This window comes from Euleptes europaea, chromosome 13 (assembly GCF_029931775.1).
Source record: "Euleptes europaea isolate rEulEur1 chromosome 13, rEulEur1.hap1, whole genome shotgun sequence".
Taxonomy (NCBI): domain Eukaryota; kingdom Metazoa; phylum Chordata; class Lepidosauria; order Squamata; family Sphaerodactylidae; genus Euleptes; species Euleptes europaea.
Window position 1 is genome coordinate 21,049,024 of NC_079324.1, and position 20,085 is coordinate 21,069,108.

The following is a 20,085-nucleotide window of genomic DNA, read 5'->3' on the forward strand; positions in this document are numbered from 1 at the left end:
GTTATTAGATAATAACGATCATTTAATTTCAAAGATGAATAAGATGTTGTTATTACTATATACAGAACAAGATCAAATTAAACCAACGATGATAACTTGGGCACAGACACTGGGTCATAATATCCCTTTGAATAGATGGGAAAGACTCTGGTCACGGGATATGAAATGTATACTATCACAATCTTTAAGAGAGAATATGTATAAAATGATTTATAGATGGTATTTGACACCAAAAAAGTTAGCCAAAATGAATACAACAATGTCACCAAACTGTTGAAAATGTCAAGAAGAAGTTGGCTCCTTTCATCATATATGGTGGCTTTGTGAAAAAGCCAAGAATTTTTGGGACATGATCTACAATGAATTGAGACTGATTATACAACAGAATATCCCTAAAACGCCGGAAATGATGTTATTATGTATTATATCGGAAACAATATTAACTCAGAGATCTTTTTTGATATATGCCACTACAGCTGCAAGATTGGTTTATGCAGCAAAATGGAAACTTTCAGAGATACCGGATAAGATGGACTGGATAAATAAAATGTTGGAACTAGCAGAAATGGCTAAACTTACGGCATTAGTAAATCAAAAGGAGAATACAGAATTTGTGGGAGAATGGGAGGCATGGACAATATATTGTCAAAATGAATTTAAATTGGGAAGTATTGAAGGTTATGTTTTGTTCTAATTCATTTGATTAAGGTAGAAATATTATTAAGATTAATGATTTAGATTTTATGAATTGAAATCTAATTTATGTATGAAGTATTGTATTGAATTAGAAATTAAATGCAAAGGTGATAATAAAGTTATCAAAAAGATAGAGGAGGAGAGAGGGGAAGTCAACGTAAATATATGAATTAATTATTTTATGTGTTGTGCGTTTGGGTCTGTGGCCGAGGTTGACGTAGGACCTACAAGGCGGAAGACTCCCACCGGAGAGTTTTACCTCCGATCCGGAGGCTGCCTCAGCAAGCAGCACGGACTGCGGCCTGCGCAACAGAGGGACGCAGTTTAGGGCTGCCAGGTCCCTCTTTGCCACTAGCGGGAGGTTTTTGGGGCGGAGCCTGAGGAGGGCGGGGTTTGGGGAGGGGCTTCAGTGCCATAAAGTCCAACGGCCAAAGCGGCCATTTCCTCCAGGGGAACTGATCTCTATCAGCTGGAGGTCAGTTGTAATTGCAGGAGATCTCCAGCTAGTACCTGGAGGTTAGTAGTCAAAACCGGCTACAAGTGCTACTCAGGAGTTGCGAATTCAAAGTGAAGGCACAAGCAAAAGTAAACCCACAATAAGGTTGCTACAATACAATATCGCTGTTTAGAAAAAATATATTGAGAATAAAAATCTCACAAACACAATCTCAGTTGAGCAAACAGGAAATTTACAGTTGGTCTTACTTTGCCGTCCATGCATACAAGGAAGGCACACTCCTTCGGATATTGAATGAATTGTGCACGGAAGGACTAAGAGCTTGAAAAGGTTTCACATGAAATGGAATTATACCGGATTTCCATTGCACAACGTCTTGTTTCCGTTGCCTGATTGTTGCAATTTATATGTATGGACTTGAAACGAATTGAGCATTTTTGCCTATACTTACCATTTTGTAACGCTTTTTGCATCATTATATTGGGTCTATATTAGACCAACTGTAAATTTCCTGTTTGCTCAGATGAGGTTGTGTTTGTGAGATTTTTATTCTCAATATATTTTTCTAAACAGCAATATTGTATTGTAGCAACCTTATTGTGGGTTTACTTTTGCTTGTGCTTTCACTTTGAATTCGCAGTACCTGGAGGTTGGCAACCCTAATGGAAATCAACTGAGACTCCAGACAAAAATGATTGGATACAAAAGATGTTAGAAATGGCGGAAATGGCAAAACTTACAGCTTTGGTAAACCAAAAAGACAATGCTCAATTTATGGGCGAATGGGAGGCATGGAAGACTTACTGTGAGACTGAAACTTATATGGGGAAACTGCAAAGTTATTCTTTGTTCTAATCCACTGATCAATAAGGTAAAGGTAAAAAACTGCAATACTCAAACCCTATCTTTATACCGAATAGCTTATTTTAAATTTTCTTTTTTTATTATTACACATAATATTTAATAACCAAGGTTTGTAAACAATATATTATGTTTTTCCTTTAATTTTCTTTGGCTGAAATGAAGAAATTAGTATGCAATAAGAAAATTATTGTTAGACATAATATAAAATAACATTAGGATTAGAATTTTAAATGCAAAAGACCAAACAAGCAAATAGAAAGATGGAGGGAGGATGAAGGGGAAGTTTTCACTTATTTAATCTTTTAATAATGATGTATTTTCAACACTATATTTTGATACGAATGTTTATGTAGTTATTTTTGAGTATTTGTTGAAAAGCTTATATATGATTTTATAGAAAATAATAAAAATTCTTAAAAAAAAAAAAAAAAAAGAGATTGGCAACCCTAATGGGGACTGAGGCCAGTCATGAAATGTTGGGAGGTTCTAAGCCAAGCATCCTCCTCTGATGATGGTGGCTGTTTCTCAAAGGGTGCTCTTTGCAGATCCAAAGGTGGTACCTCTTGGACTGTGCTGAAGCATTTCCTTCTCTGTTGACAGGAAGGAATGCCAGGACTTTGGAGAATAAGCAATTGGGCACCGGGCAACACACTGGTGGGAATTACGGTGCCCTGGGACTCGCTAAGCTGCAATAATGTGGCATCACAGTCACGTGACACAAAGAGGAGGGCAGAGCTATGTCTTCCGCTGTGTCAAAGTCAGGACAGCGGGCAGCAGGACAATAGAGGCGCGCAGACTGCAACACAAGCTGAGCATCAGGATGTGTGCCAGGGGTCCCCCAATGACACCTTTCCTGGCTCCCGCCAAGTGTTTTTAGAAAGTGAGCAGGTCCAGGTGGGGCTTTGTCCGCGGATGCGTAAATAATGTGAGCCGACACCAGAGCTGGGATAATAAAAGGGCCAACTTTATTTAATCATTCAATAGGGATCTGCAGCGCACAAAACCAAAATATCCCCAATAACTGACTGCAGTGCGGGCCATTGTGGGGATGCTGAAGAGTCAGGCCTCCTCTTGCTTTTGCATCCCCGCTCTAAGGGCGAGACCCACCCTGGCTCTGAGCTCCGAGCCGTCACATGTGGTACGGCTCCCGCTCTTCCTTGCCAAGCCTTTTTAGTGCTCGAGGGAGGTGTGCCGCGTCCAATCCACCCTAGCCGCGAGGTCTATAGGTAAAGGATAGCGGCACCCCTCAAGGAGTTCCTGTCCCAGTTCCCTGCCAGGCACCGAGGCCCCAGTCCTGGTTTGAGGGTTACTCCTTCATCTTCCCAAGTGATGCCTCAGGGTGCTCACCGGAGTTGTAAAATGAACCATGAAGCCACCTTTCTCCCGCACTGCTCCCGCATGCTACCTACCACTTTCAGAGCAGGGTAGGCGAAAAAACCCCTTCGGCTAGTTGCCAATGGTGCCTGGGGGGTAAAAAATTCCTACCCGGCCCCCAGACGGGCGACCAGCTTACGCCTACTCTGAAACACGGAGAGGGAGGGTGGGATGTCTGCTCCGTCCGCTTCCAAAAGAGGGAGGAAATTTCCACCCCGGCGCTCTTAAGCCCTTTCCCCCAGGCCCGCCCTCTTCCCCACGTCAGGCAAAGATGCAAGAGGACTGGCTCTCCTTTCGCGCCCGCAGACAAAATGCGCCCCTCCCCTCAATTCTTTGAATGTGGGGAGGGGGCGGTCTTGTCCGCGGATGCGTAAATAATGTGAGCCGACACCAGAGCTGGGATAATAAAAGGGCCAACTTTATTTAATCATTCAATAGGGATCTGCAGCGCACAAAACCAAAATATCCCCAATAACTGACTGCAGTGCGGGCCATTGTGGGGATGCTGAAGAGTCAGGCCTCCTCTTGCTTTTGCATCCCCGCTCTAAGGGCGAGACCCACCCTGGCTCTGAGCTCCGAGCCGTCACATGTGGTACGGCTCCCGCTCTTCCTTGCCAAGCCTTTTTAGTGCTCGAGGGAGGTGTGCCGCGTCCAATCCACCCTAGCCGCGAGGTCTATAGGTAAAGGATAGCGGCACCCCTCAAGGAGTTCCTGTCCCAGTTCCCTGCCAGGCACCGAGGCCCCAGTCCTGGTTTGAGGGTTACTCCTTCATCTTCCCAAGTGATGCCTCAGGGTGCTCACCGGAGTTGTAAAATGAACCATGAAGCCACCTTTCTCCCGCACTGCTCCCGCCACGGGGGCGGATCAGCCCAATGCTTGGTCCGCCCCCAGCCCCCACTTGCCCTCTAGGCTGCCAGGAGGCCCCGCTGCAGATCCCTCAAGAAGATGTCATAGCCTGCATCTGAAAGATGGACCCCATCAGGTCTGTATAGGTGTGGAAAGCAATGCTTGATTTCCGGATGCGCAATATGCAAGCCATCCCCCGAGACTACTGCACGCCGTATTTCACCATTCACCTTTGCCCGAGCCCTTTCCAGGTGCCCTGGGGCCAATGCGCCCTTCCAGACCCGTCTCTGGAGCATGTCTGACCAAACCAACCGTACGCCGGGCACCAGGGCCCTCAGGTGCTCAAAATCCGCCAGGGCTTGCAAAACAATAGACTTTCCAGGCCGCTTTCCCATGTCATTCTCGCCCAAGTGGATGACGATTACTTGAGGTGGGTGAGACGCCTTCAGGTGATCGTGGAGGGTTGGCAGTAACTGTTCCCACTGCATGCCCCTTCTGCCCAGCCATGCAATCAGCATCGTTTCGCTTAAACCCAGCTGCGTGCCGAAACCCCCTGTGGCTGCCCTGCGGCTAGCCCAAAAGATAATGCTGTGGCCACAGATGAGCACCCGCCTCCTCCTGCGCTGGCAGCCTGTAAAGACAAAATGTCAGTGTGCCGGCAAAGAGGATCCCTGCCCCGGACCCACTCCTTGTAGCTGTGCCACCGCGACCAAAGGCCTGACATAAGACCTGAAGGCTGCTGATCGCCACCTGCCAACTGCCTTAACCATTTCATCCCCATGTCCCAGAGTGGCCGCTGTGGAGGCAGCCCCAATGCGAAATGAGTGAGTACCAAAAAGGTGAGGGGGGGCTCCCAGGCTGGCTAAAACTCTCTTCACCACCGCCCAGAACTGGTACCTAGTAAGTGGCTTGCCATCGGCATGCTGGAAAAAAGGCCCAGATCCCTGTCCCCGTGTTGCAACATAGCTCTGCACGGCTTGCACGGGGCAAATGGCCACTGATGCACAGGGGTACAATTGAAATACCACTCCCTTACCCTTCTGATCAGTCTTAGATGCTCGGAGCGTGACCGCCAAACCCGTGGCCGTTACGGAAACATCCCGCATATGCAGTGCCCTGCCTGATCGATCCCACTTGGACCGCACTAACATTTCACTAATCCGCAGGGCCCCAAAGAAGGCCAGGAGGGCAGTTGCACGATACAGTTTGACCTCGAAAGCTGAGGCGCAGTGCGCTTCTAGGCCCAGCGACAGGCCTGCTAGCAACTCAGGGGACACAGGGGCCCTGGCATCTGGCTTCCTTGGCTTTTCTCTGGCCCACCCCTCTAGCATCCTCCGCACCCTAAAGTCGCCTGTCGTGTCTGCCTTCCCGGCTGCCTTTGCGTAGAATGCCAAAGCTGACAGGCGGCCAGATATAGTGGAAACCGTGTACCCTGTGTCGTGCAGCTGGACGCAGTACTGCATGAGGTGGTCCACCGGTATAGGCCAAGCCAGCTGTAGCTGCTCCTTCCCCCTAAACTCCTCAAAAGCCCGGAAACTCCTGGCATAGCCATTCCGAGTACGCGGAGCCAAAGAGTTGTTTATGGCACACCAGGCCTCACCCCTCCAAGACTCCACAGTGCCACGGGCATCTCCTCTGGTGATTCCTGGGCTAGAGGGGCCAGGCTCCTGAAGCGCTCTATCTGAAAACGGGATAGTGCATCAGCGCAATTATTTGTTATTCCAGGAACATGGCGAGCTGAAAAGAGGATGTTATATTTGAGGCACTGTAGTACAAAAGCCCGCACCAAAGACATGACTCTAGGGGAGCGGGAGGACAGTGTGTTAACGATGTGGACCACAGCCTGATTGTCACACCAGAAATGCACTGAATGATTGGCTAGAGCCTCCGGCCAGATGTGAACTGCCACAACCATTGGGAAAAATTCTAGGAAAGTGAGGTCCCGTATTATGTCACTGGCCTTCCATTCTGCTGGCCACCGCTCGGCACACCACCTGCCCCGGAAGTAAACGCCAAACCCATGGGCCCCCGCTGCATCAGAGTGCACCTGAAGTTCTGCCTCGAGCAAAAGGTCTTCCCTCCAGAAAGATACCCCATTGTAACTTTCCAGAAAATGGGCCCACATGCAAAGGTCCTGCCGCATGGCAGAAGTGACCCGTATCCTATGGTGGGCGGCCCGCACGCCGGCCATGGCCCGGCAGAGGCGACGCAAAAAGGCACGCCCCGGCGTGACTACCCTGCATGCAAAATTCAAATGTCCCACCAAGGATTGGAGCTCATGCAGCGTGACTTTCCTTGCCCGCTTAGCCTTAAGCACGAGGCCCCGTAGCTCAGCAAGCTTTTGGACTGGCAGCCTCGAAAGCTGGCCCACGGTATCCAGTTCGATACCTAGATAGGTCAGTTTGGTGGATGGGCCCTCAGTCTTTTCGTGGGCCAGGGGCACTCCCAGCCCCTGGCACAATGTATGAAATCGCTGCATGAGCTCCAAACACTTCTTCGAATCGGGGGGGCCGGCAAAAAGGAAGTCATCTAGATAATGTGTTACACCTGATAGACCAGAAAGCACCCTAACTGCCCACTCCAGCATGGAGCTGAATTTCTCAAATGCTGCGCATGATATGGAACAGCCCATAGGCAATGCCTTGTCAAAATAGAATTTGCCTTGAAATGAGAAACCTAGGAGATCGAAGTCAAGTGGATGGACGGGGAGGAGGCGGAATGCAGACTTAATGTCGCACTTCCCCAACAGTGCACCCTCTCCAAAATTGCGTATCAAACGCACTGCATTATCAAAGGATGAATATTTGACCGAACAAAGCTCCTGGGGAATGGCATCATTCACCGATCCGCCCTTTGGGAATGATAGATGATGTATCAGCCTAAACTCCCCAGGAGCCTTCTTTGGGACTATACCCAGTGGTGAAATACGCAGGTTTTTTAGGGGCAAGTCACTGAACGGGCCTGCTACTCTGCCTTCCTTGACTTCCTTATCAATTTTCGTTTTAACTATACCCTCCATCCCAGTTAATGACTTCAGGTTCCTGGCCATGCTATGAGCCCTAGGGCCCACCGCTGGGATCCGAAAACCATATGTAAAACCATCCAGCAAATACCGTGCGTCTAAGTCCCTCGGGTAGGCAGCTAAAAGGCGCCGGAGTTCGAGAACTTTAATTGGACTGGGCGCCTTTTGGAGCAGCACCTGTGGCAGTTCCCCCACCTCCTTTCTGACCCCAGCCCCGGTCCCCTCGACCCCGCCTATTGGGTCGGCCCTTGGGGCAGGAAGTGACGGGGTGGGGTTCCCTACAGATGGGGCATTCATGTCTGTATCTGCAGGGGCGATGCTCACAGCGGCCGGTGGAACTGAAATCCCAGCAGAGCAAGCGGGGATGAACCGCCTGGCCCCCAGGGGGCCTAGAGCTCGGAGCGCGATCGATGAGGTGTCCGCTGTGGGACCTCTCACCCTGCACAGCCCTTGCAGGCATCATGCACTGCATCCACAATTCACCCTGCGGGACATCCCAAGCAAGTGCCGGATTACGAGCCGCTCGCAGTCTGAAATTCTCATCGTACTGGAGCCAAGCCTGGCCCGTGAACTCGCTATAAGCACGATTAATGATGTCCAGATACTTGACCAAGGCCAAGGCCCTGGATGGCTGTTCACGCACAATCACCCCCTGGTAGATAAGGTAACCTACCAGCCAGTTGGGCCAAGTGCGGTCCACTTTCCTCCTCCGCCACTTATCGTCATCTCTATGCCCTTCCTTGTCTCTCCCTTTTGGCTCCTCATCCCCATTCAGGAGTGAAAACATATCCACATATTCCCCTCTAAGTATTTTGTCTGTGAGGGCCTGGGGAAGGTGGGATCCCAAAGGAAGCCCCATCTCCCCATGTGCCATCAACTGAGGTTGAGGGCCCTGGCCAAGCGTAGCTGCAGCAGTAGGCTGCCCAGCCACTGTAGCGGGCCCTGTGGCTCCCCCGTCCAGCGTCCCCCGGGGGCAAGTGGCCTGCTGTCCTTGCCAAACCTGATTGACCACAGACATTGGATCCTGGGCAGTGGCAGCAGGCTGGCGAGAAGGCTGCCGCCCCCGCCCAGAGAACTGTGTGGGCCCCAAGGCAGGCAGTGCTTCATTTGACTGGTAAGGGGGTGGCAAGTCCATTGCCTGCTCATTAACTAAAGACTCCCCAGTAGATGTTGTGGCCCGTGACTGTGTGTGCACTGGGGACTCACCTGATTCCGGGAGCCTGGGTGGAGAGCAGCTCTCCCCTGTTGGTGCAGGGGCAGACTCACTGCCCTCCCTGGGTTCACTGGCATTCCCCTGCTCCAGCGTATCCATACGCCCTGCAATGTCATCCATACGTCCTGCAATCACGGACACAATCTGGTAAATGGATTCTAAATCATGAGCCCCCTGTGGTGAGGCCCCACCCCGAGCAGGCGGCCTCCCTTGCCCCACGATTCCTTGCACCCCACTCACTCCTTGAAAAGCACCGCCCCGCTTCCCTTTCCGGGCGGTCGTGCTTCTGGCTTGGATGGCCCGGCCACGTGGCCAGCAGCCTGCCCCTCCAGCACTTTCAGCGTAGGCTTACGTGCCCTTTTAGACCTTATGGCCTGTGAGGGCTGTGTGCCTTTCCTTGATCCCATGGCTGGTAAGGCCAGAGGTTGAGGGGTCAGAGAAGGAATGCAGGGGCTTCCGATTCAAAAACGTGCGCGAAGCAGGAGGCAGATGCTGCAGCCGACAAAAGTTTCTGTTCTAAAACGTGCGTGAGTGAGAAACAAAAGCTAAGCCACCAGCCCCTTAACAATGGGGGCAGTAGGACCCTGTTGCCGGGCAGCCCGTCCGCAACCCGGCTTCCTAAACAGGACAAAGGATATGACCCTTAAAAGCAGAGGAAACAAAAGGAGCGAAGCAGCGTGCGGACAGCGGGAGCTGCTGATACCCTCCGTGCACAAGCAGATGCTTGCCACCCCCTTGGGAGGACTGTACTACGCGGATGCCCCCCCCCGCCTTTCTCCCTCGCTCGGATACTTAGCCACGTGTCCGGGTGTGAGTTCCTCTGTTCCTCCGACTGCCTGTCTGCTCCGTCCGCTTCCAAAAGAGGGAGGAAATTTCCACCCCGGCGCTCTTAAGCCCTTTCCCCCAGGCCCGCCCTCTTCCCCACGTCAGGCAAAGATGCAAGAGGACTGGCTCTCCTTTCGCGCCCGCAGACAAAATGCGCCCCTCCCCTCAATTCTTTGAATGTGGGGAGGGGGCGGTCTTTGCCCAGCAGGGCTTCTGATTGGCCACCGGTGAGCTGACTGGGCAGTTTTTTTTTTTTTTTACAAAGTTGCTTCGGCAGAAGCTGCCATCACAGCACAAGGATCTTCACTGCGCAACTGCAGGAAAGCTGTGTGTATGCAAGAAAATATTTTTAAACAATATGTTCTTTTAAAAAGGCATCTTGTTAAACAGTTTCTGCCTGTAATGTTGAAGAGTTACTGCTAGAGTTACGTATCATCTGATGCCAATAGATTAATTGATCTGCTATCAGATGGGGATCCCTATATTTCCCAAAAAATGGTACTCTATGGCCTGGCAGCCAAGAAAATCAGAGAGAAGCGAATATAAATTGTGGAAAGCTGGATAGAATTGAATAGGTATATTTTAATGTACTCCTTTTAATGATGTTGGCTGGTATATTTAAAATTGTTGTTATATTGTTTTCACATTGTAATGGCCTGTGGTCTTATACAATAAACTTGACTTGATGATGGCTAGAATTACACAATACATCACTCTCTGATATTTTGTGGTTGGCTTTGCCTCCTGTGTCAGAATTCCAAAGATGCCCTCAGGCTCAAGAAGTTTGGGGACCTCTGAGGTGTACCATCATGTGGCAGATGCAGGATGTTCCCTATGGGTAAAAATGGATGGGGGAGCATGCATAGTTCAAGATTATTGTTGCCATGGTTTTTGGAAAGGTGGAAGGGGAAGATGGTGGCAGTTGACCAGCACAGGGAGGAGAGAGGCACCAAATGGCAGAGAGAGGAGAAAATGGAAACGAGAGGAAACCCAGGCACAAGCTTGTGACACCTGGGGAACACCTTAGCACCAAGCAGCATCCTCTGAGGTACGTAGAAGCTGTGTATGTATCTTTAGAGCAGCGTTTCTCAACCGGGGTTCCCCGGAACCCTAGGGTTCCGTGAGAAATTGCTAGGGGTTCTGTGAGAAATAGTGATGAATAGGCTAATCATATAATAATAATAATAATAATAATAATAGTATGAAAGTTTTATTGTATATAGCCATTGGCCATCACAATTTGCTAAAACAAATAAATAAAATACAAATACAATTGATTAGCAAGTAAAATATTAAATAGATAATGGGATATACTAAACTATTTCAATTTAAAAGAAAAGTAGCTGCTTATTCCAATACCAAGTTAGACCTTATTTTCTTTGCTGCAAGAGCAAACAAAGAGACTCTATGTGATGCATATGCTTCAATATCTGATAACTGAAATATAATTTCCTCTGCATCCGAGTGTGTATTGATGTGTGTGTGTGTGTGTGTGTGTAAAGTGCCATCAAGTCGCAGCCGACTTATGGCTACCCATTTTGGGGTTTTCATGGCAAGAGACTAAAAGGTGGTTTGCCAGTGCCTTCCTCTGCACAGCAACCCTGGTATTCCTTGTGGTCTCCCATCCAAATACTAACCAGGGCTGACCCTGCTTAGCTTCTGAGATCTGACGAGATCAGGCTAGCCAGGGCCATCCAGGTCAGGGCCCGGATAATATTCCTGCCAAACATTTAGCCCTGGGGCCTGCATACAGTGGGCAAAATAGGATGTAATGAGGAAAGTCCTCCAGAGTTGAGGCTCCACTGAAATGCCTGAAATCATTATATGTTATTGAAAATGTATTCTTTCAGTGAAGAAATGTATTCATTTACTAAACATGTATTGGAAACGTATTCTCTGATTTGAAATATATTCTTTGTACTCAATAAAGTATATCTGCACTCATGAACATGCCACACTCAGCATATTAGAGGTGGCTTGTATAGTTACACCAAGCACTTGCATATGTTACAGACCTCTAAGATTGTAATTTGTGATGTTGGCTAAATAGGGAGTTCTAAAGTGGTCATTTTTAATTTGTACCATGGTGCTGACTAATCATATGTAAATCATATGTAGGGGTTCCCTGAGACATGAATATTATTTCAAGGGTTCTGCAAGGGTAGAAAGGTTGAGAAATGCTGTTTTAGAGTATTTTTAAATGATAAAACCCTCCAACAAACATTGTGTCTGTTTGTACAGCTGCATGAAGAGTTTAATGGTCTTTCACCATGGCCCAGGAGTGCATGTGCATGTTAGTGAGTGTAGGCACTCATGCGTATGGTCACATCAAGATTGCTTTTTTTGCAACATTTTATCCATGTGCAGTGGTTGCAGAGAAGGTAGGAAAGGAGAGGCAAAGTAGAAGAAGGAATTGAAAATTGTGCAAATTGCTCATGCTCCAAATAATTTCTGAAATTCTTCTAGTTCAACGAGTCTTAAGGAGGAATGTGATGCAGTACAGAGCAAAAATTGGAAACATTAAAGAAATGGAACTGAGATAATGTGTTCATCTCTAGGCATAAAGAAGGAAAATGGAAGATAATGGCTTACTAGAGTGGTATTGGAAAATAGGAACAATTGGAAAGTATGCCATCAATGTACATAAACAGTAACAGGTCTCCATCCGAAGGAGCCAGCTGGGATCTCAGGGATCAGGGCTAAAAGACCATCTACAAACTCACCCTCAGCTGTTGCGTGTAATAAACATAAAAACGAAGATTAAAAAAAACCTGATCTAAGCTGATCTTACAAAATTCAGAGATAATATATAGGATTGTTAACATTGCTGAAGAAGATCAAACAAGCCATTCTCCAGAGAAATCTTGCAAAGGTTGCAGTGGTCAAAAATGTGTGCAGTTGCTGTCATTAAAAACTGAAAACCAGGTCAGACGAGAGCAGGAAACAGCTCAGATTGTCAAAGCCATCTCCTTGAAACAGAAGCAGAGGACCTTCCTGAAATCTGACAATTAATATCCACCGTTTCAAAACCTGGGCTTTGAAATGACAGGGAAAGGCATTGCAAGCGCTGAAGAAAACTTTTATGCTTTTTTTTCAAAAAAGAAGAAAAGGAGCGTAAAACTAAATAAAGAGGTTAAATTGACTTAAAGGATGTCGGACGAGGAAGTAACGTTGGAAAGGAGGATTGCTTTTGAAAAATTGTCGGAAGCTCAAAGAGTAAAAGTTATGAAAAAATTGTAGCAAGAAACTATCAGAAAGGTAATAGAATAATACTGGATGACCAACTTAGCACCTACAGCAGAAATCTGCAGTTGTCAGAGTCTATCAAATGAAGATTATTTCCTTCATGAAGCTCTAAGGACAATTTGAGGAGTGCCTGAAATATGCCCCAAGTTAACTCCCATTTCTTAGGTCAGAAACACTTCAGCACCTCAGGGGCTGCTGGCCTTAGTCCTAGACCATGGCAATGATGTGAGCAGGTATAGGCTTGCCCAGTGTGTTGGCCTATACCTGTTGTCATTATGACTGAGCCTAGGGCTGCAAGGTTTCCCATGGGCAGCCCTGGCTCCCTGCTGCTGCTTGGTGGTGTGGTGGGAGGGAAATGGAGGTGGTGGTGGAATATGCATTGCTTCAACATGCGACGTCACTTCTCGCATGAAACCAGAAGTGACGCCATCACACTGGGGCAACACTGTAAGATTCCCCTGAAACATTATGATATTACAATAGAGTTCTGTTGGGATCCTAGAGTGTCACCTTCGCATGATGATGTTAGTTCTGGTTTCTTGCAGAAACTGATGTCACATGACAAAGGGACACATGTTTTAAGGTCCCTGCCCCCAGAAACTTCCTGTGGGTTGTAAGAAATGGGCTGTCAACCCTACGGCGGCACTGACAGGTCCAGTGCAAGAGGACCCCCCCCCAACTCCCCAAGGGCCACTTTAATCAGTTTATTTATTTATTGGACTTTTACCCCACCCTCTCCAGCCTGAAGGCTGGGCTCAGGGCAGCTCACAAACAGAATTCCACTAAAAACAATAGAATATTAAAATACAATTTAAAATACACTTTAAAATAGCCCAAATCATTTCAATAATGCCCCTGATGGCGCTAGAATTAAAAATAACCATCTGCAGTTGGGCAATTAGATGTAATCACCTCCAAGATGGTATAAGTAGGGGGTGGGAACTCATCAGAAGGGGAGGAGATTAGGGAGGCCAGTATTTATAGGGAGAAACCATTGCTGGCCTCAACCATAAGCCTGGTGGAATAGCTCCGTCTTGCAGGCCCCGCAGAATTCTTGATGATCCCGCAGGGCCCTGTTCTCACTAGGGAGGCTATTCCACCAGGCAGGGGTCAGGGCAGAAAAAGCCCTGGCCCTGGTCCAGGCCAGCCGGACACTCCTTGGGTCGGGGATCCCCGGTAGGTTGTTTGTTATTACATGAACGCAAGCTTCTCTGGGGAATATACCAGGAGAGGCGGTCCCGTAGATACAAAGGTCCCAGACCATGTAAGGCTTTAAAAATCATAACCAGCACCTTGAACCTGACCTGATACTCCAACTGGAGCCAGTGCAGTTGACAGAGCATTGGCATATGTGCTCACGATGAGGTCCCAATAAGAAGCCTCGCCGCGGCATTCTGTACCAGCTGGAGCCTTTGAGTCGGTCTCAGGGGCAGCCCTACGTAGAGCGAGTTGCAGTGGTCTAGCCTGGAGGTGACTGTCACATAGATCACCGTGGCTAAGTCAGGGCGGGAGAGGTAAGGCATAGGGTTGCCAGGTGCCCGCTGGTGGCGGGCAAACCCCCGGCAATTTACCCCTCTACCCCCCGACCACCTGAGGGTCGGCAGGCAAATGTGCACGCGTGCGTGCATACCTCGCGTGCCACTTCAAGTTTAGAACCGGAAGTGCTGCCTCGCGAGGGGCCTTATACCTCTTAGTTTGGGTGGTAAAGGGCCACTTTACCACTCAAACTAAGAGGTAAAGGCCCCTTGCGAGGCGGCACTTCCAGCTCTAAACCGGAAGTGATGTGCGTGCATCGGCGTGCGCACACGCGCACTTTCCGACAACAGCCTCCTGCCAGAGAAGAGGAGGGACCTGGCAACCCTAGTAAGGCACCAACTGCCGAACCCAGGCGGAGATTGTAAAAAGCTGTCCGGGCCATGGCTGAGACCTGTGCCTCCTGGCTGCCGATAGCCAAAAAGGGCAGTGCCCCCTGGCAGTTTTCCTGGTAAGTTAAAGGAGCATAGGCCCACCAATACAGAGCACATGTAATAGATGAATTGACACTGGTTGTTAATTGCTCTCCTAGTTGCCTGCCTTCCATGTGCCTTCCAGCACTTCTCTCAGAAAGTGCAAGCTGGCCCCGAAAGCAAGCTGCTTTGTAATGAAGTCGCTCCAAGCCGCTGGCTCTCATCAGCTCATGGATCTCTCTCTCTCCTCCTAGCTGCCTGCTTTTTTTATGAAGCGAACCTTTTAAGGTGAGGGATTGCTTGCTGGCAAATGGATGCTGTTCTTGAAAGGCTTTGGAGTTGAGATTGGGTGGTTGTGTGTGTGTGTGTTTTTTTTTTGCAGTGGGGGTGAAGAAGAGAGATTTATTTGGCTGTATTAGCAGTGTGTTTACTTTGCAAGGAGTGGAGCAGTAATTATTGGAAGTGATTCTGGGCGTTGATGGGCCATCAGAGGGGCTGTCTCGCCCTCTTTACTGCCACCGACGGAACAGCTTGCATTAATAACTGACAGAGCGCAGGATGCTTTAAAAAAGGAAGCGCAAATGATTGTAGACACATGGTGATAAAGCCAAAGTCGCATTTGCAGGGAAAGAAGAGCGCCTTGCTTGTGGAATTGCAAACGGGTCGCCTCCTCCCTTTATATGAAGGAAATACATTCCAAATTTGTGAAGGAGGCTGAGTGATTATATGGATGTTGGAGGAAGAAAGGAAGGCAGGGTAACCGATTCGAAATAGAATTTCAGACACTCTTAGTCACAAGAAAGCACTCACATACATAAGGCTGGATCAAGCTGTCTGTTGCCACCTTTCATGCCATACATGTGGGGGCCAAGGCAGGATGCAAAGGAAGCCCAGGTAATACCTTCTTCTGCAGCCTACCTTGGGCCACTGGTGGTAGAGTCGCACACACAAAAGAGGTGTGCTTCTTCCTGTGCGGTGCCCCAGCGTGCTTGGCGGGGTGCTGAAGAAGGATCTACCTTAAACCTCAGGTAATAATGGTAAAGGAGGCAACAACAGGCACCAACCACGCTTGTTGCCTCCTGCCATGTCACTATAACATAAGAAAAGCCAGGCTGGATCAGACCAAGGTCCATCAAGTCCAGCAGTCCATTCACACAGTGGCCAACAAGGTGCCTCTAGGAAGCCCACAAACAAAGCGACTGCAGCACCATTGTCCTGCTTGTGTTCCAAAGCATCTAATATAATAGACATGCTCATCTGATCCTGGAGAGAATAGGTATGCATCAAATGATAGTATCCATTTTTACTAGTAGCCATGAATACCCCTCTCCTCCATGAACGTGTCCACATCCCTCTTAAAGCCTTCCAAGTTGGCAGCCATCACAATGCCCTGGGGCAGGGAGTTCCGCAATTTAACTATGTGTTGTGTGAAGAAATACTTCCTTTTATCTGTCTTGAATATGTCACCCTCCAGCTTCAGCAGATGACCCCACGCTCTAGAATTATGAGAGGAGAAAATCTTCTCCCTGTCCACTCTCTCCTTACCATGCATAATTTTATAGACCTCTATCATGTCTCCCCTTAACCGCCTTCTTTCCAAGCTAAACAGCCCTAAGCGTTTTAACTGCTCCTCATAGGGCAGTTGCTCTAGTCCCCTGATCATTTTGATTGCTCTTTTCTGCACTGTGAATCATCTCAGCACATGTGCGCGCAGACATGCATGCGGGGGATATTTTTAATTTTCCCCTTATGGGCCCATAAAAACTCATTTAGCCTGATCTTATGCATGCTCATTGAAAAGTCCCATGAAATTAAACTAGGCTTAATCCTAAATGTGCGTGCATAAGATTGCAGTTTTATTACTTGCATCCTGTACCTGTTTACTTGGAAGGAGTCCCATTCAGTTCAGTGGGAAATACTCTCGAGTAAGTCCAAGCTCTGCTCACGACCTGAGTTCGATCCCAACGGAAGTTGGTTTCAGGTAGCCGGCTCAAGGTTGACTCAGCCTTCCATCTTTCCGAGGTTGGTAAAATGAGTACCCAGCTTGCAGGGGGTAAAGGGAAGATGACTGGGGAAGGCACTGGCAAACCACCCCATAAACAAAGTCTGCCTAGAAAATGTCGGGATGTGATGTCACTCCATGGGTCAGGAATGACCCGGTGCTTGCACAGGGGACTTTTACCTTTACCTTTAAGAGTGCATTGGTTTGTACTCTTATAATTTGATATTCTACATACTTATTAGAATGAAAATCCCTACTGAATTCAGTGGGTGCAAAGACTGCATAGGATTGTGCCCCCAAACTGCATTTCCCATTGCATTAACCAGGTAGTTGAGTCCATTGAAACAAATGGGACTTCTGACTGATGCTTCAGTCCCACACGCCATGCCACTGAAATGAGTAATCCTTTGCATGCATGCACTTGAGCATAGGCCTATTAACATAAGAGGTTTACTTCTGAGTAAATAGCCATGGATCGGATTGTAAATACGCTTCCGATTGGGGTCATGGTATGATTACGTTAGGTTCCTCCGGCTGGAGATAATTACTCTGGATTTGCAGGGATTAACTTTGAAGACGGTTGGAGTACCGTAAACAGAATAATTAGGCCCAGTGGATCTCGAAACAATTTCTGAAGGTGCTTTCAAACATCATGTTTACCGCATGGCACAGCATTGGAGTTCCCTCTGGGGCTCCAGAGAGAGCTATTGGGATGCTCTTTTAGGGAAACATTCCACTGGGATTATGGAGTGTGCAAACCCTGATGAAATGATTCGAGCACACAGAAGGATAGAGACTGCCCCTGCTCCAGGCTCTGGAAGAGGAACTGCCCTATAGTGAGCAATGGCGTCAGTCCAGCTAGGACTACTCCAATTGGCAACAGCTCTCCAAAGTCACAGGCAGACATCGTATCAGTGGTTAGCGCTATTCTAAAAAGCCGTACTCTTGAGTGTCTATATGGATGTGGAACTGGTTCTATCAAAACCATGGAGCATGTCTTATTTTATTGTAGAAGATATAAGCACTTAAGAACACAGCTGATCAATCCATTAATGCCTGATATAGACATGCCTGTAGCTAATAAACTACAATTTCTGCTAGGTGGTTGTGATCCTGCTATCGCAGTTTCAGTAGTGAAATTTATTTTTGGGTTTATTTGAATGTAAGAGGAGGATGTAAAGAACATATATACAATTAATTACATTATATAAAATAAAATAATTTTAAAAATTCCGCCCAGTAGTTCAGTGTGGTTAGCTCACAGCCTATTGGCTAGGAGCTGTACCATTAAAGGAAGGAAAGGATGATTACAATAATTATCAGAGGTTAGAAGAAGAAAAAGAGTTGGTTTTTATATGCCGACTTTCTCCACCACTTAAGGAAGAATCAAACCGGTTTACAATCACCTTCCCTTCCCCTCCCCATAACACACACCCTGTGAGGTAGGTGGGGCTAGCCCAAGGACACCCAGCTGGCTTCATGTGGAGGAGTGGGGAAACCAACACGGTTCACCAGATTAGTCTCTGCTGCTCATGTGGAGGAGTGCGGAATCAAATCCAGTTCTCCAGATTAGAGTCCATTGCTCCAAACCACCCCTCTTAACCACTACACCACACTGGCTCTCCTGCTATAGCGGGAGAGTTGCCAGCTTTCTTGCTATAGCAGGAGATCTCCCGCCCACCAGGTATTTTACCCACTGGTGCTTGAAGCACCAGCAAGAAGAAACTGGTTGGGGGGATTGGCACATGCAACAGTATCACACTGTCACGCCAGTCCCAACCCCTTAAATTCTCCTGGGGGTCGCTGGCTGCAGCCTGGCAACCCCAACAAGCGTGGACATTACTCAATTTTTGGTGTTTAAAGCAATGCTAATATCAATTGTGGGGGGCCTCCCTTAATCAGATCAGGGCTGTGGTGCTAAGGATGACAACATGGTACAGTCAGTAGAGTGCTGGACTGAAAACTGGGAGATTGGGTTCCAGGAGACGAGGAGTTGGTCTACCTTAACGGAGTCTGAAAGCGGGTTACAATTGCCTTGCCTTCCCCTCCCCGCAACGGACACCTTGTGAGGTAGGCGGGGCTGAGAGAGTTCACAGAGAACTGTGACTGGCTCAAGGTCACCTAGCAGGCTTCATGCATTGAAGTGGGTAAATCAACCCCAGAGTCCGCTGCTCATGTGGAAGAGTGGGGAATCAAACCTGGTTCTCCAGATTAGAGTCCACCGCTCTTAACCACTAGACCATGCCGGCTCTCTATACCCTCTCTGCCATGGAAGATCACTGGGAGGCCTTCAGCCCGTCATTCTCTCTCTGCCTAATTTAGCTCCAGGTGGGGACTGGAGATCTCTTGGAATTAGGACTAATCTCCAGACCACAGAGATTCCCCTGGAGAAAATGGCAGCTTTGGAGGGTGGACTCTATGGCATGATACCTGGTTGAGTTCCCTCCCAGGCCTAAATCTTGCCCTCCCAGGCTTCTCCTCCAAATCTCCAGGAATTTCCCAACCCAGAACTGGCATCCCTACCTACCACAAAGGGTGGGTGTGAGGGTAAAATGAGGAATGGTGACTGCTTTGAGCTTATTGGAGGAAGGATGGGGTACGTACGTGACAGAGTAACCCTTTCCTCCTTGCAATTTGCTCCATGTAAATTATCCTCTCTGGAGTTCCTGTTTGCCCCGTGTGATGAATAGCCACACAAGTGGAACAACGGTTTGTAGTGGGTCTGTGGCTCAGTGGTAGAGCACCTGCTTGGCATGCAGAAGGTCCCTGGTTCAATCCCCGGCATCTCCAGTTAAAAGGACTAGGCAAATAGGTGATATGAAAGACTTCAGCCTGAGACCCTGGAGAGCCGCTGCCAGTCTGAGTAGACATCACTGACTCTGATGGACCAAGGGTCTGATTCAGCATAAGGCAGTTTCATGTGTTGAACATATAACATATTGGGGGAGGGGCCATGGCTCAGTGGTAGAGCACCTGCTTGGCATGCAGAAGGTCCCAGGTTCAATCCCCGGCATCTCCAGTTAAAGGGACTAGGCAGGTAGGTGATGTGAAAGACCTCATCCTGAGACCCTGGAGAGCCACGGCTGGTCTGAGTAGACAACACTGACTTTGATGGACCAAGGGTCTGGTTCAGCATAAAGCAGCTTCATGTGTTCATGTGTGAACACAGCACAGAGGAAAAGAAACTACCTCTGCTAGCTCTTTAGCCTCTCTGGATCTTCTTCCTCCTTTCTGCAGCTGGTGTTCCCATTCAAAATAGTAACAGGAGATCTGATCAGGGCTCTTTCACCTTGCCCTTTCAATTCATAATGGCAGGGAGTGAATCAGGGACCTTCTGCATTAAAAGCAGGTGCTTTTCTTTTTTTGAGTTACAGGTTGCTCTCATCAAGGTCCTAGTTGGTCCACTTGCAAGAGTTTTGATGGAAAGGCCACTATTTTAAAGGTTTTTTTTAAAAAAACTATTTGAAGACGCGTTCTGTGGGTCAAAGTCAAGGGGTGTCACCAGAACATTGGAATTAACGAAAAGGGGGAAAAAAACCTCAACCTTAGCAAGACAGAGTACCTAAAAGTTGAGCTACAAATTTATACAAAATA